We start from the raw sequence: 17,903 nt of genomic DNA on the forward strand, positions 1-17,903 counted from the left end.
CTGACGGTGAAAGTCCGTCATGTAGATGCCCATGTCCCCAAAAGTCGGGCTAATGAGGAGCACCGGAACAACGAGCAGGTAGATCAGGTAGCAAAAATAGAGGTGTCAAAGATAGACTTAGATTGGCACCATAAGGGGGAGTTGTTCCTGGCTCGATGGGCTCATGATGCCTCAGGTCATCAGGGCAGAGATGCCACCTACAAGTGGGCACGAGACCGAGGGGTGGATCTAACCATGGACAGTGTTTCCCAGGTTATCCATGACTGTGAGACGTGTGCTGCCATCAAACAGGCCAAGAGGGTGAAGCCCCTATGGTATGGTGGGCGGTGGTCCAAGTACAAGTATGGGGAGGCCTGGCAGATTGACTACATCACACTGCCCCAGACACGCCAAGGCAAGCGCTACGTGCTGACCATGGTAGAAGCCACCACTGGATGGCTGGAGACTTTCCCTGTACCTCATGCCACTGCCCGGAACACCATCTTAGGCTTGGAAAAACAAGTCCTGTGGAGACACGGCACCCCTGAGAGAATTGAGTCTGACAACGGCACCCATTTCAAGAACAGCCTTATCAACACCTGGGCCAGAGAACATGGTATCGAATGGATATATCATATTCCCTATCATGCTCCAGCTGCCGGCAAAGTTGAACGGTGCAACGGACTCCTTAAGACTACCCTGAAGGCACTCGGTGGGGGAACATTTAGAAACTGGGAAATTAACCTGGCAAAAGCAACCTGGATGGTCAACACCCGGGGGTCTGTCAATCGAGCTGGCCCTGCTCAGTCAGAACCCTTACACGCAGTAGATGGAGATAAGGTCCCTGTAGTACATATGAAAGGTATTTTAGGGAAAACTGTTTGGATTAATCCCACCTCAGGCAAAGACCAACCCATTCGTGGGATTGTCTTTGCTCAAGGACCTGGTTACACTTGGTGGGTAATGCAGGAAGATGGGGAGATCCGCTGTGTACCACAGGGAAACTTAGTCTTAAGAGAGAACTGGGTGTAAGATTTCATGGTGTGCAGATGGAAATAGAATAAGGGGTGGATAATGTCCTGGGTTGTAAGATAAGCTTGTATTCCATTTGCCATCTGTCGAAGGCGAACCGGTTGGACAGGTTTTTTGTTATCTCTCTCAGAGACAATGGTTTGTGTATACACCTTTGACTGATTCAATGAAAGGCTGAAAAAATGTAACGCCGTGAGGGGTCCCAGAGGGGGGAAGCAGCTCTCTCTCTCTCTCTTCGCGGGATTCCGAGAGAAGCAGCTCTCCCTCTTCTTTGCGGGACTCCGAGAGAAGCAGCTCTCCCTCTTCTTTGCGGGACTCCGAGAGAAGCAGCTCTCTCTCTCTTCGCGGGATTCCCGGGGAAAGCAGCTCCCTCTCGCTCTCTCTTCGGCGGCACCCGCAGCGAAGCAGCCGGCGCGCAGAGGCGACGGCAGCGGAGCTCAGAGGCAACCCCGGCGCAGAGGAAGACCGGCCCCCACTGCCACCAGATCTTCAGAGGAAAATTATACCCTTCTAAAGATCACCACTTCAGCTGCAACTCATCAACTATTGCAAGGGAAAGCAATTGTCCCAGCAAAACCTGATACTGGCATTCCTCAGGTTCTAGACTTTTTCTTTCACTAGTTTTGTTTGTACCGATTGCATTTTCCTTTTTAAATTGTTGTCTAGTTTTCTCCTAGTAAAGAATTGTTACTCCCACTCCCATATCTTTGCCTGAGAGCCTTTTAATTTAAAGATCCTCGTAATTCAGAGGGAGGGGGGTTTGCCGTTCTCCATTGCACAGGAGGCTTTGCCCTCTTTCACAGACTCCTGTCTTGTCTAACGAAGACACTATGTCACAATAAAAACCCAGGAGTAACTCCACCTAAAGCAAAGGATTACACAGATAAAAAATTTTGTGAAGAGGAAATGCAAGTGAAATATTGATGTAAATATACCTTGTCTGGGATAACATGCAGACTGTAACTAAGGAGCCACTGCCTTGGATATACAACCACATCAGGAGATGTGACTGACTGGCTTTGGCTGGATCATAAACAGCTGAGAGCAGAGAAATGCTAAAAACTCTTACACTGAAAAATTAAAAGCAAACAAGAATGTTTAGGCATATGTGATATATCAAAATGTAGTTAAAAAATGGGTTTTCTCAATTAAGACAAAGTGAAACAGTTTGTGTGACACTACTTTCAGATAGGAAAAATATAATTTCTGCTGGGCACAATAAAATTTAGATGAATGAAAGGGTTGATTTAAGTGATCCTTTTGTCTTACATATGTGCATAAACTAAGACATGATGAAATCTTTTGGTAATTCCTTCTAGCCATGAAAATGTTTCTCTGTGTTTCTTTCTGGAGAGAGATCAGAAAACAGTTATTTCACGTGAATAAGGATTTCATATTTGGACCACACAGTAAACCAGGAGTTAAACAAAAAGAATTCCAACATGTAGCCTATTTTGTATTTCCATACAAAAACATCAGACTTTTGTTTGTCCATCTTATGGGGGAGGTGCCAATTGGACATTTTGCTGCTGTTGGGGTGGATAGAGCCTTGTCTACTTGGACCCTGAATAATGTGCATTTGCACAAGCCTTTCCAGTGATCTAGTCACATTTTAGATGTAAAAAGAATGATGAACAGAAATATTTTTGGCTGACATTTTTGAGGTTTTGTGTAGATGGTGTCTTGCTATAGTTATTCTCTTTTGGGTTCTTGGGGGCTTTGAAAATCTCTTATTATATCCAAAGAGGTCTAGATAATGCTACCATTCAGGTTCATTTGCTGCTGCTGAAAAAGAGGAGTTCTACCTGTGCAGAGGCTAAAGTGATTTCATTCCCATAGTGGATTTCTCTCCCCCCACTTTATATTTTAATTCCTGTTGGTTTGAATATACAAGCCAAACTAAAAAAGGCATCAGTAACTTTGAACCCTGGCCTTGAGGAGAAGAGGAAAGAACATGTTATAAATGGGCAAGAATAAGTAGGGGTGTTAAAAACGGTTTCATGCCTGCTTCATCATGTACCAAAATATGTTTTTGTACAACATGCTAAAATATGGGATTGGACAGTGTCATTTTCCAGGGTCTGTAGTCTCTTATTGCAAGTAAAAACAAACAAAATAAAACAAAAAAAACCCAACAAAAACCCCAAACAAGAAAACCCAAACCCCGAAATCCTGTTAGTTTTAGTCTTTTTGTAATTATCATCTATGATGTGAATATTGAGGCTTGTACCATTTTTTTTTCTTTATTCTTTAAGGGAAAATTAAAGACTCAGGTATTCTCCAGTCTAATGATTTGCAAAGATTACTGCAATAAAGATGACATTTGCTGCATGCATAATTCAGCAATGTCTTTGACACAACTTCCTGCTCCATGTATCACCTCCAGTTTGGTCTGGTTTAGTTGTTATTCACCAAAGAGCTCTGCCTCAAATCAGCAGCTCAGCTGTGAACAGTTCTTGGGTTTGCCATTTCTGAGGTTCCAGCTCTTTTGGTTGCACACGGTGCACATCTCCTTTTGGCCAGGATTTTGGTAGTGTTTCAAGAACCGCATCTGGGTCAAAATCCTTATTTTTATAACAAGCTAAAATATTTGTTAGTGTTGTTGTGTATTGATTAATCGTTATAATTCTGTTGTTGCTTGGAAAACTTCTTTGCTGTAAGGGCCAAGGAAATTGAGTAAATGAGTGTATTTATCATGAGAATAAATAAATAGAAAAAGGTTTTTTTTTTCAGCACTTGACCAGATTTCCTTGGTGGCAAATCTCTTATTAAAAAAAAATGACATGTTTTCTAGGACTGCTTGGTTACTCAAAAAAAACCCCAAACGTTTGAAGCAGCTGGAGCTCTTAGTCACATTCTTAAATGATTTTACCTAGGAAACCAATTGAGAAACCAAGAATAGAACTCCTTGTTTTGGGCTGTGTTTCACAGGGGCCTATGAGATTCCATACCTCAATCAAGGAGTGATATATGGTGCCCTACTACTTCATTACCTGAGTCTTTGCAGAATTTACCTTTGTCTGTCTGAGTCCAAGTTCAGGTTCATCCTCCCTTTATGGCAGAAAGACAATGACTTTGGCCTCTTCCATCTTGTTGGTGAGTTCAGAGTCCTGTTAATGTTTTCTAAGTTATGTACTGTGTTTTCTAAGTTAATTTCCTAAAAAATTTCTTAAAGTGGTACTTTTTAAATTCTGAATGACTTCTGCTTTTATTTATTTTTCCTCAAGTTAATTGAAAACATTTTACATTTTAATTTCAACAAGCACAAAACAAAGTGAAAGACAACTCTGCATTGAGTTCTGATGCTGCATTTGCTCCATATTCTGCTCTCTCTGACTTGAGCTGACTAACCAGTTCTTGGCTTTGAGCCAGAGCTTTTCGGATAGATAACCAGCATCCACTCTCCCTGCCCCTGTCTCTAGCTAGTCTGCAGTGTGACTATGTGTCTGAATTGCCAAACACACATAAATCATGCCTTAAGGCCATCTTTATTACTTGCTCCTGCTTCCTTAGGAGGTGTATCATCAATCAGTGTTTGTGAGCCCGTGTCCCTGTCATCCCCAGGACTGCTGTTAGTGCTGGAGGCAGGGAATGAGGAGCTGCACTTGGAAAGGCAGAGGGTAGAGCTGGGAAGGAGAGCTGGGGCAGATTCTGCTGATGGAGTGGAAAGAAACTGAAGCAAGGAACAGGAGTGTTGTCAGATCAATGATGTCCTTGCAGTTTTTCCACTCTCCATCTGTAAAAGATACTGTACTTGAAACCAGCCCGAGGCAGAGTGGCAGTGCTGCTGAGGAAGCAGCTGTGCTAATGGGCACTGTGCATTTCTGTGCTCTGTCCCTGGTGAGCTCACTGCTAATTCCTAAATTCCCCGCACTCCTGAGAGAGCCCTGCTTTACTCCTGGAGAGGCTGTTTTAACCTTGGGCAGGTGATAAGCAAAGATCGAATGTCAGGTGCACAGCTACTTGTTAAATTGCCCAAGGGCCCATGAGAAATTCCTTTCTGCTTTTGGATCTGGGCAATGTGGGGAAGCATTCGTTTTGCCTGGCAGGACAAGTCTCAGTCCTAGAGCCTTACAGAACATAGTGGGGAGTGGTAACTGCCTGTGTCTTGTTCTCTCAGTGCTCACTCTTCATCTCCCCAAATTGAATAGGTTCCTTGAAACAAGGGAAATTCCGTTTGCCTTTTGGAAATGTTTTTGTGGGGAAAGAGCTGCAGAGAATTCCTCAGTCTGCTCTTGTATCACCTAGGCTATGCTCTGTCAGATATTAGTGAGTCCACAGAAATTCGAGCTGAATCAGTGTTATGATAACAGTAAAAGAAAATTCTTATGGGAAGAAATATAGGTGATTTTGAGGCACTTTCACTGAATCAGTTTTCATTCACTCCTCCTTACACTGATGCTAACTAGCACTTTTCCTGTTAATTATTAATAAGGCATGAAATCAATCTGGAATATTGGAACAATTTTCAATTATTATTTAATTTAATTTCCAACTAACATTATCCCTGTTTTCTCTTCAGTTGTCACAAATTGTCTGTTAAGCCCTGATTGCAATTGTTTTTGCAAAACATGAAATATTACTATTACATTTCTATTGCATGAATACTTGGGGAAATTCAGAACAATTAACTTTGGCTATGAGAAACACCAAAAGACTTGGAAAATCTTGGTTGACATTCTTGTATCCAGTTGAGTTCTTACCCCATGGAAAAATCTTGCACTGAAATTACAGAGCTAGGTAGAGAAATCTGAGATTTTTCTTTTAGGTCCCATTCCCAATCAAGAAGTATATACAATATTTTCAAGGTATTTTGATACTTGTCTTGATGATCCTTGCCAGGGCCCAGGAGTGCATGAAAATGAATTAAAAAAAATAAACTCTGTTAATTGGACAAATGACAGTTTTCAAAGCAGATTTAAGGCTTGGGAAAAGAGTTAGTTTTTATTTCTAGGGTTTCCCTTCTCTGATTTGTGGCCTCCCTTCCTTTTCTAAAATTTATATACAGAGGTGGTTTTAGATTTTTTTTTTAATCATAAATAACAGGGTGATGTTGATTCAGTTGCCATGTATTTTGATAGATGAATTCCTTAGTGTTCATCAAAGTGTTTAGGGCTATCTCTAGTGTCAAAAAAGTACTTATGGAGGCAGCACTGAGAGTGATGAGTAATGGGCATAGAATTGTTTGAATAATGATTTCTTGCTTCCTGACCCTCTTAGCATTCACATTTGAGGCATGAGAAGAAGTGTCTGAAGTCTCAATATAAGGGAGTCTTTTGGCTGACATTTCCCTCAAAGCTTATTCTACTTGGAGTGCATTTTTCTGACTACATTCAACATGGAAAGAGAAGTTGTGTAAGGTCTGATGTCACATCTTATTTAGTGTCACTTCAGAAACTCAGAGAACGAATTCTGTAGATGCAGAGGTTTTAATGTATAGTTCCTACCAATAATAAAACAACTAAGGTAAAAGAAAATTGATATTGAGCATGAGTGTCAAACTGAAACAAAAAGTGAAAATCCACATTTTTGCATAAACTATGCTGGGAAGTTAGTAGTATCTTACTTGTTTTTGAAATTGCCATGAAGTATGTGTTGCTAAATAAGATGGGTTCATTTTGGGGTCCATTAATTTTAACCAATAAAAATTTGGCTCAGGAGAAGGTGAAGGAAATAGCTTGGAAAAAATAGAAACTATGAGCAATCTGTCACTTGTTCTTTCATATTAGCTGTGCATAGTCTGCATAAGAAAGTTAAAGCTAAGGAACATTTTGCTTTAATTGGGTGAAAATCTTTAGCATTTAGATGGATTGATCTTTGTAAAATAATACAATATGTCTTTTAACATGTTTAAGGGAAATAGTTTAAAGCTATTAAATTGATTTAGTACTTCAGAATTAAGTAATGTTGAAACTGTGTCAGGGACTCTGGATTTTTTTATTTTTCTTTACATGCAGAGAGGATTATGCCACCAGAAATGGACTTTATTTTCCTACCAGACTATCACGCTGGTGGTTGAAACTCAGAGACAACACCTGAAATCACTACTAAAGGCTCAGTTTTAGCATCAGAATGAAAGATTGTTTATGTGGACAGATATGCTGGAAGACCTCTCCATTCTGTCTGTGCCATGTAAAGTGGAGGGTGCAGTTTATGCTAAAATAGTTGTAAAATTTTCCAATCTGTTCCAACCTTATGGTATAATTCTTCAAAGAAATATAATTAAAGGCTGTAAACAATCTTTGAGAAGGAAAACTAAAATATAGTGTGAATGAGACTATTTCTTAACAGACTCCTGTAAAAAAAAAAAAGTATCTGCCTGTTTTAGAAATGAAAACTTATTCATGAAATACACTTAATCTTGGTTGCTTTTTTTTTCGATATGAATGATGTATTGATCACATTTACTTATTACAAAAGGTATGAAGGCAAGTGCTGACCTGCTGTATGTCATGGAACTCTCACTTGTGTTTGGCCATTCATTTTCAGCAGCTGAGCACCTTGATCTGTGTCCTCACCTTAAGACTCAGGGATACATTTTTAGTTGGTTTCAGTGAGGAAGACTTAAATACAGCAACCTTTGGAAGGAATATAGGGACCTTTGGTGTCTTTTGGACTTTTTTGGTCTTTCTATTGTTGAGGATGTTGTCATTTTTATGATGACTGACGGTCTGACTCTCAGCAATGGGACATTCCACAATCAAGCCATGTGGAGGGTTGCAGTAGGTGTGTTATTAACTTACCTGCTGCCCCAGGAATCCTCAAGCCTTGTCTCCAACAACCAGCAAGGCAGTGCTGGGAGAAGGGAAGTTTTCAGCTCAGAACTGCATCCTGATTGCAGTTACCACCTTAAACCTCCTCCTTTTCTAAAATCCCTCATCAATGTTTAGTCACTTTCCAGATGTCTCCCTGAGCTGTAAGCCCTTAAACACCTGAGTATTATTTTCATCCCAGTGGCATTGCTGACTTGGAGCATCAGGACTGCAGTGGGAGTGCTCAGGAAGAAAGAAAAGGCCACCATGTGTTTAGCTGCTGGCATTTTGTGGAGTCATTGTGCATTCTGCACCTTCTAGAAGGCACAGCTGATAACCATGTGAAGTTCTTTAGGTACCTCCAAGTATTACTGGATGTGCACATCCAGTTAGAGAGGGCTGATTCCCCTATCGGCCGTACAAAAGAAGTTTCCATCTTCAGGTGCTTTTCAAAATCTTACAAAATATTTTTTTGAAGTGCTCAGAAAGAGCAGGGAAAGGATAGAGTGTATGTGTGAAAATTTGTGTGCAAAGGTGAAGAACTGCAGATGTTCAAATCTGACATCAGAGGAGTATTGCAGCCACCTTCATTCTGAGCCAACCAGATTTCTATCCTTCTTTCTCTTTTTCTCTCATCCAAAAACTTAGTTTTTGCTCACTGCCTAGTTCCACACTTAGATTGGCAGACTATGTTTTTGTGTTCTGTTTAACAAGGATTCAATTTTCTGATAGTTGGGAATATTGCAATAGAGAGGATTGTTATTTCTGTACTTTCATTGCTGCACATTTTGCAAAGGAAGCATCACCTTTCCTCCTGTTCAGAGTAATTGAAGAAACTCCTTAAACCAGCAGAAAATGATGTGCTAATATAGGAGAAACATGAAGGAGTGAGTTGCATATGAGAAACAAATGGTGAACTCAATAATCTAACTAATTATAAATGATATCAGCTCATTTGGAAGAAAACTAAGAAAGATGCACTTTGACTCAACTTTTAGTCAGAAGGTGAGAAGTGTTTTTTATTGTATTTTAACAAGATCATACCAATGGCTTAATCCAAATAATTCCTCTTCCCATGTGCTTTTAACCAACTCCCAGTTGTGAAAGAGGCCTTGGTAGATTAAATAATCATAAGATGTACTCTTAAAAGTTGTTTTTCTTTGTAAAGATTTTGGGTTAGGAGCTCATTTGCCTTACTGGTATGACTCAGATGTGGATGGTAGCATTCAACTAAGGAGGCTTCAGCAATTTTTCAGCTGTATCTGTGCCCAAGCCTTCTGTGATGTTGTGGAAATAAGAACATATGGAAATACAGGAAGATCAGATGTAATTTCTAGGTTTAGTTTGGAACTCTGATATACTTTGTAAGAAATTTAGGTGAAATTGCTAATCAGCACCATCCATTTTAATCTTCTATGGTCTGTGATCAGAGTTACTGCATTTGTTTCTTTATTCCATCAACACCTTTAAAAACTGTCTTCTGGCTTTAATGTGTATTAGGAATACATTTTACTGATTACACTATAAAAGTGTTCACATTCTGTGTATGCCACAGATTGTCCTGGACCTCTTCTGCTCATCATTTATTGTTGGTACCTTTCTCCCACTGTATCATGAAGCCATCTATTCAGGATCTGTGAATCCTAATGACATCTGTAGTTAACATTCTCTGATGGTGTTAGAAGGGTTCCCTTGGTGCTGCACCTGTCTCATAGGACCTGACAGAAAACACTTTGCTGCTTTGGCAAAGGAGTTTTCCACTGACCTCCCAGTCAACTCAGAATCAGATACAGCAAAATGAGTGAAACTTCATGAGCAAGAAAATATTTCTGCATGTGTGTGAAGGTAGCAGAAACTAGCCCCAAGAGGCAACAGGAATGATAATCTCCAGTGGTTTTAAAAGTCCTGTTTGTCAGAGCTTTTTTAATCTAAAATTTCTGAATTTTAGACCAGTCTTACAAATTGTCTAAGCAGTTCTATTGCACCAGTGGTAAAAAGAGTTCTGGCCTACTTAGATTTCCTTTTGGTCACATCTCCATCCTTAAACGAGGAGATCACTTTGTCTAGGGTTGTGTAAACTCCTCACCATACCAGACAGTGCTAGTCCAGTGGAAACATTTTTAGGGTTGAATTTTTAATATGTTTTATTAAAATTATTTCAAATACTGCTGTGATAAAGTAATCTGTTTTCTTATGACAGTAGTAGTTTTGCGGCTGTTTCTTCCCATAACATTGTCAGATTTAAAACTTGAGTTTCATGTTCTCTTTTAGATGTGTATGTGATTTTTATAAAAGTCAATTTGTTTGTATTGCACCTTCTTTTCTGCAATTCTAAAGCATACAGTGGTACAAGGACATATTTTAAATCAATGATTGCGTTAAAAAAATATTTGTCTTTTTAGATTTTGAAATGTAACTGAGTGCTTGAAAATATCTGAATTCTACATAAAGCATGTCCTATACCTGTGAGTAAAGGTAATTTTCATTTGTAAGGCCTCCCACTTAGTTCATACATAACTCACTAAATTGCAGTTAATGCTTTTTGGTTTCCGTTTTCTTCTGGAGGGGAAAACTAAGATTTGCAATATTAAAACATACTTTCTTTTTTTCCTATTGCAAGGAAGGCTTCTCACTGTGCAGAGCATTGGTGTTGCTGTCTCACTGATTGCTGATGTTCATCAGAGTGTAGCGGGCTGTGAGCAGCAGAGATGAGGGGTGGAAGTCCTGTGCTCAGAGCAGGGTCATCCAGGATGTTCTTGCATCCTCCACCAAAGACACCTGTGCACCTCTTCCCCCTGTGTTCAGAGCCCTGCAGCTGAAACCCTCTGGTGTGGGAGCTGGGCAGTTCCATTAGCACAGGACTGAGAGCGAAGCATCCTGCTGGCCTTGGATTAACAAAACACACACAAAAGCCAGACAGCATCACTTCAGGCCCAGTGATCTTGCAGCATTTCACTCCTTTGGAGTAGAGGCAGTTTATGCCACTCGTGGCAGGGCTGACCACACATGCCCAGAGGTCAGGGGAAGAAAAATGCCTATTTCTGTTTGTGACTACCCTGGCAAACCAGCCCATCTTGTATCTTGTGTGGGAACCCAGCAAGAGTTCAATTTAGTTTCCTGTTTTAGGCAATGGGAAATGTATGTGTTTGTGGGTGAATGGGAAATGAAAGGGAGTAAAAAATGAGTATTTTCAAACTCTGTTTTTGCTAATAAATGTGCTAGTTTGTTGCAACTCTGAAGCTTCAGGGAAAGATTGACTTAAATGTTGTAGATAGTGTTTAAAGTGAGATTCCCATTCCCCATGTCAAGGTTATCTTTGTGATATAGCCTTTGAAAGAGTCAGAGCCCTTACCAATGGATGGATGGTCACAAGTTTGACAGTCTCTGCATTGATCCTAGTCTTGCATGAAAATGGCTTTATCAAGCCTATAATTAGAAATGAAATAGTCTTAAATGGTTTCCACACAGCTTGACTTTCAAAGAGGTTCCAGTTTCACATAACTTCATATAAACAGAGAATCAGAAGATATAACCAGATACCACAGTTCCTGCTTACTAATTGCCATAAAGCAGAGCCATCTGCTTTATACAAAGTCTAGGTTAAATAATCCTTCTAAACTGTGACCTTTGGGGCTCTGTGGAACTTGTTCTTGATTAAATAAAACTTTCTTAGGAAGTTATTGGCAAACGTGGTGCAGATTCAGTCTGAGAAGAGAATGTAACTGATTGGATTTCTATATAATCTTAAGCAGATAGTTCTGAGTCAGTCTATCTTTTGAACTTTTTTTTTTTAACCACATTAATTTTTCATAAAAATTCAAGTTACAAGTGAATTATTTCAATTTTTAAAGTGATTCCTCATAAAAGTTACATTAGATGACAAATGAATGATTTAGACACAAATTCTTGACAGTTAAAGTGAAGTTTCATCTATCTAAACCAAGCTGAGAACGTGGGCTGGGGAAGTGAGGGGCATTCTTCATTATATGCAGTTGCCTGACCTTGTTTGGGGGGCATGTGCAAAGCACAACATGAGCAGAGCAAAATAAAGATTATTGCAGCTCAACAAATACAGTAGAATAATTCTAATTCCTCACATTTATTTCATTATGACCAAAGCTCATATCACAGATGCCTTCAAATGTGTATATTTTCCATTATATATTTTATTTAAATATTTTATTCATTTTTTGGAAATAGTTTCTGTGATTAAATATCAGTTCTTTGGCCCTTATGGCTATTATTTTTGGCTTTCTATCTTTGGCCATGCAATTTCCAATTATTCACTGCAAGATTCAAAATAGACGTGCTATTGCCAAAGCAAAGAATACATTATTTTGCAGTTACACAGATCTTTCCAGCTGAGGATCATAACATATTTTGTAACCACTAATGAATTTATCCACTTACCATCCACCAAACGTTCACATCCATGCCTTAGGGATGAGAAGGTAAAGCATGGAGTGGAGCAGGATGGGATCTGCCCTTTCCTGGGGCTGGAGCAAGTCAGCACTGGGGGAGGCACCAGAATGCAGCACACAGTGGAAATGGGGTTTTCCATCTCAATTGAGAGAACATGTTCTGGCAATCCAGACAATTCCACAAAAGCTGGAATTTCTCTGCCCGGTCCATGATATCCTGCTGCTACAGCAAACAAAGAAAAGCTGTATTGTTACTTTTTTCTCACAAAAAATGTATCTATACACAGGGTGTTCAATGAATGAAATAGATTCATGATTTGAGAGTAAGTTTATTCTGAGTCTTGGTGGCTCCCTTCTGGTTTTGTGGAAGATCCAGGGAGGGAGGAAGTCAGAGAGAAGACCCAGTTATCCTGACTGATGAAACTTCATAATTTTCCTGCTCCTCCCAGCAGCTGGGGTGGTCAGAAGGCCTCGTGCTGGCTGGGGTCTGCAGAACCACTTTGCTTTGGCAGCAAAATGCTGTGAAGTACTGCAGTGGGGGAGAATTCCTCACTGAATTAGGTGATCCCTCATTTCTGAGCACTACTGACTTCTAAATTTAACCCATCTCTGTAAATGTCCCTCCAGCATCAGGATCATAACCCTGAACATCATCCCAGACTGGCATTTCACACCTTTGAATATCCTTGTTAGGACTGTGCTGCCATGGCAGCCAAGCTCTGCACTCCACATTTCTGCAGTTCATTCAGGTCATGGATGCTCATTCAGGAAATGGTAATTTCTTTCCCCTCTGCAGTGGATGAGGGGTGCCCTCAAATCCTGGAAGGGGTGTTGTTTTAGTCAGGTTCTAGGTTGTGTTACTTATTTGTAATCCAGCCTAAAGATGTGATGAGAATCTACCTTTCTTTGCTCTCAATTGCTGCAGGGACTGATATGGCTGGCGATAAAATTGTCTTTTCTTGGCTTCTAAATTAAATGTTCTTTATTGCTGTACATTTTTCAAATTGCCAGGAAGAAAGTTTTTGCTGTGGGGATCACCTCACATACAACTGATCAATTTATGTAAAACTTAGTAAATTAAATGCAGAATTTTGCTGGATTGGACTGTCTGTGTAATTTTATTAAAAAAAGAGGCATCTTAAATTTGATATCTAATAAATGCTGTGAGCAGAGCAGCAGTTGGGGGCAAACAGAGGCTGTTTGCCTTGAAATTCAAAGTGCAGTAGCTCAAAGACAACCATCTGTATGCATTTAGGGAACCTGAAATTACCTGGATGCCTGGATATTTTTTTGTAATTATCTCAGAAAAGAATTAGGATATATCATGGATAATTCTCTAGCTCTTTCATGCCTACTTTGATAAAATGTACTAAAAATCTGTTGCCTATTTTCTTCCTTGCTGGGATTAAAAAATCCCACAAAGAAACAAAATAGCATTCTTTGAAAGTTCTGATTGGAAAGTATATATGTGTGTGTTTTAAAGATTGCACATTTTAAAGACAAACAAGGGAGAGCTGAAATTTACTACAACAGCTTCACTGAAAATTATGCCATCACTCAGATCAAAAGCAGAAAAAAAAAATATCACAGAAACATTTGGAAGAGGCAGCAGTGCCAGAGCATGATTTTAACTATTTTGGGAAAGCAGCTGCTTCTCTCTGACATGGATTTAGAATGTAGGATATTCTATAAGGTGGATTGGCTCTTTCAGATCATTCCCTACAGCAACTATTTCATGGGAACATTAACTAGTATTGTTTTTTGGGAGAAGCATTTATTTTGAACTAAAGAGAAACCTTTCTCCTATGAAGTTACACAATTGCTAAATAGCAGTTGATTTTAACCCCTGAATGCCTATTTCCAAATACTCAGTATAGAATGGCAAGAATAACATAGGAACATGACCTTATTTTATATTGATACGTTGATTTTATGTAACTAAAGAGATGCAGAAGACTGAATTAGCAATACAAACCAATGCCAAACAGTCACTGCTACTTTAAAAAGCTCCCTTTGGTTACAGAGAAGAAGCAAAGCTGAACAGAATGTCACCAGATTACTATCTGCAAATTCCAGAAATAGGAAAATGGGCTAAGTCCGGGTTATTGGACATTCTTCATTTCTCTTGGCTAAATGTTTGTTCTGGCAACTGCAAATGATAGGGATGATCTTCCCCCATCCCTCCTAGATCTCAGAGTCACAGGAATTACAGCTGGTTTCAGCACAGACCCCTGCATTGGAACTTGCTGTTCTTGACAGTCTGTATTAGGCAGCATGAGAGTAATATGCTTGCTTTATTTGATTTTGCATTTGATGGATTGCTTTTAATACAATTATTTTCTTTCTTGTGGTTTATCTGTGTTTCTTGCTGATGGCAGCAATATCAATCTGTACTTCTTGTCATCTATGGCTGGTTTCTATAATTTTAAAAATAATTTTTGAATGAAGGCAGATTGCTGCATCTTGTTTAGGTTGGATGCTGTATCAGTTTTTGATTTCTAGCAGCACCAGAGAATATGATAAAATATTACAGCTGGTTCATGATACAGTTTCAGACAGAAGGCTTCAGAGTCTTTGTGATTTACTCTGTGTTTTATGATGTGAGAGGACAATGCTGTAAAGATTTCTGGCTTTTTTTTTTTTCATAATATTATTCCAGTGGCAAGTGTTAAGTATTGTTCTCTAATGGAAAAGTTCCATCTTCATACCCCTTTTCCTTGTTTCCTCTTGGCCCCTCTTCCCCATTTCTGTTAAGAATCAGGGTCACTGGTCCTAGATATAATTCTGACTGCAAGATTCCTATTCATAATGGCAGGAATCTGAGTGCATCCATTAGTGTTTCAAACTGTCTGATTTCTTACTTCTTTTGGCAATATTCTTTGACTTCCTGTCTAGCCAGAATAGCAACTTTTTTTTTTTTTTTTTCCTAGTGGTGCTCTTGAAGAGTCCAAAGATATTGTCCTGAATGACTTTGTGATTTCGTTGGTTGGACTCCAGGCAGGAGTTGAATTTCTGCACCTCAGGTCAGAAATTCTGCACATCAGTGCAAGGTGGGTGCTGCAGGCTGCTCGCCTCCAGGAGGTACTAGAAAAAGGAAATCTGAACCTGCTGACCAAGCTGAACAGGGGAAGAGCATTTTCCCCTGAATACAGAGGGATCATTGCAGAACTGCTCAAAACTCAGTGAATAGGTATGAAAGATAGTTCCTGTAGAACAAAATAGGATGGGTAAGAGGCTAATTGGAACTGTGGAGGTTGAACTGTAGCCATGGCTTCTTCAGAAGTTGCTTTACCATAGTAATATATGTGCGTGTGTCTTTGCCTGGTATTGGCATCAGGAAGAAAAATGTGTTCCTTGAACTGAACCCGTAAGCACTGGGATTTGTGATGTAAAAGATTAAAATCCAAGCTGCACAGATTCTTCATTGCTAAGTTCTCACTGTTGTGTTCTTCTCTAGATCTCAGAGTCTGGTATTCAATGGAGAATTCTGTGGTTGAATCTCAGGTATTTTATTTTCTTAAATAGCTCCAGGATTTTTGACATCATAGTGTTTTTGACATATCTCCTTACTTGAGTTTGACTAGATCAAAAATATATTGGATATTTTGTTTGATCTAAATTCCCAGATGTTCCCATTGCAGGTTAAAACCAGAGTTACCTGACATCAATGCTTATTTCTTTAACCTGGCCTTTTTGTGCTTTTCCAAACAAATACTGGTTGCATGCCAGGAACACGAGTGGGGAAATCAGTTAATTAAAACCAATTCTGGTCAGGTGATGAGGCAAATGAGCAAACAATTTCTGCTTCACTGCAAAGGGATGCTGTCTTGAATATTTCTGAAGAGAGGAAAGAGGGAAGTCCTCTGAACAACCTGTGAGCCTTGGAGCAGTAATCCCACAGCAATGCAGAAAACACAGAGCAAGGCTGATTGATGGAGTGAGTTCAGTGTCCTTTATTGCACATGTGGATTCTATACCTTTAGCTGACTCCAACAGTGACTCAAGAAATCATTATTTAACTTAGCAGAGATGCCACATGTGTTACTCTGTGGGAGATGATAAGAGAAATTAAAGAATCTTATTCATATGGCCCTGTTTTATCACTGAATCCCAGTGAAATTAAGGTACTTATCTAAGATCCATAAAAGGATACCATTAACAAAGTACAGAGCACTATTACTTGTCTGTAATCTCTCAAGAACTTTTGTTTGACTTCAAAATTTGTCTGTTACCTCCGTGCCAACTCTCCTACCTGTGAAATGCTGGTGCTGTGCTAATGGCTCCTAAGAATTATTGCTAATAGATTTTGGAGGCTTTTTGGATGCTCATGCTACAGCTTTATTTGTTCTAATTAAATCTGACATTTCACAAGCTGCACATTCGTTATTTGATGGGCAAAACATCAAAAATAATTAGGCCAAATGATCACACAAAGCCCAACAGAAAGCTTTTTCAGAGCATGTTAGCTAGTTTTTATTAATAATTATCCTCATTAAACTTTACCAAACTGTCATCTCATTGCCTGCTCATTGTTACAGAACTCCTAAACTCAGGAGGATTTGAATTTCCCTGTGAGATGAACAATGTTTACATTTGAAAAAAGAAAAATTTTACTTGTTCAAATCTATTTTTCTTCCTTCCAGCCTCTCTTGTTTCTGATAGGAAGCAGCTTTAGGTTTTCCTCGGTGCCAGGAGAGGTCACTCTTTCTCTTTTGTCCTGCCTGGTTCAGGCTCTTGTATCATCAGGATCCTCTTTCCTTCTCCAGTAAACTGGCACATTCCTTGAGCTCCTGTTTGGATGCTGTCTGACACACACAACGAGCACTGGAAGGATTAATCCCATTTGCCTGATATCTGCATGGAACACTCTTCAGGAATGTTTTGGGAAATGAGATTGTATCTCCAGGTTTACATCAGCCATCTGGTTAATTGTAACAAAAGCCCAGAATTCTCCTTAGTTCTGTTGCAGAACTATAAATGGAGGTTTTAAAATGCAGAAACCAGTGAACATACCACTTCATTGAATGGAATGTTGATAAAAATCAGTGTTTAAAATACATGTATGAGTGATGGAGTCTTCTGTGGTATCCAACACAGGAATAAAAATCTCAGTAGAAATTGGTAAGAATTGTTCAAATAACTTCAATTTCAACAAACATAAGCCCTCTATAACATCTCATTTCTAAATTTGTTACGAAAAAGTATTCATGACTGAGTTTTCACTAAAGCATGAGCTAGAAAATCCTCATTATATTTGTTCCTGATTAACAATCTGAGCAGGATAAAAAGGAAAATGTATTGATAATTTGGTTCAAATGTTTTCATCCCTACATAAAATAAAATTCAGTGGCTTGGATGCAATAACATCATATTCAGTCCTTCACGCCCCAGTTCAAACCTCATGTGAACCAACATCTCACATTCAAAAAAAGTGTTCAATTTCCACGCCTTTAATTTTTGTTCCCATTTTGCATTTTGTTCCCATTTCTACATCTCCAGTGACACAGAAGCAGGGGAAAAGCATCAGAGTACTGTAAAACTGGCCAGTGATTCAGGATTGCATGATTTCTGCTGGGCTGGCAGTGCCCCCAAACCAGGATGGCTCTTGAGGTTACTGGTTTAGTTTTGCAGATTTAGGAAATTTAGAATTGCATCCAAATGGCAGAGTTCTTACTAACACTCAGCAGCATTTATGAGATGTGACTCTTCCTGATTGTAT

The 17,903-nt window shown here is 39.3% G+C and overlaps 1 long non-coding RNA gene across 1 annotated transcript in view; it reads left to right on the forward strand.

Annotated features, from left to right (window-relative positions):
* The window catches only part of LOC146766628 (uncharacterized), a 114,770-nt gene extending 97,527 nt beyond the window's left edge, over positions 1-17,243 (forward strand). Inside the window, exons 2-4 of the long non-coding RNA XR_014957171.1 lie at positions 15,115-15,234; positions 15,642-15,688; positions 16,828-17,243. This is a non-coding gene — a long non-coding RNA (uncharacterized LOC146766628). The remainder of the gene's footprint in view (positions 1-15,114; positions 15,235-15,641; positions 15,689-16,827) is intronic.
* Positions 17,244-17,903: the final 660 nt, after the last annotated feature.

The sequence above is a fragment of the Lonchura striata genome, chromosome 9 (genome assembly GCF_050655825.1).
Source record: "Lonchura striata isolate lonStrDom1 chromosome 9, ASM5065582v1, whole genome shotgun sequence".
NCBI lineage: Eukaryota > Metazoa > Chordata > Aves > Passeriformes > Estrildidae > Lonchura > Lonchura striata.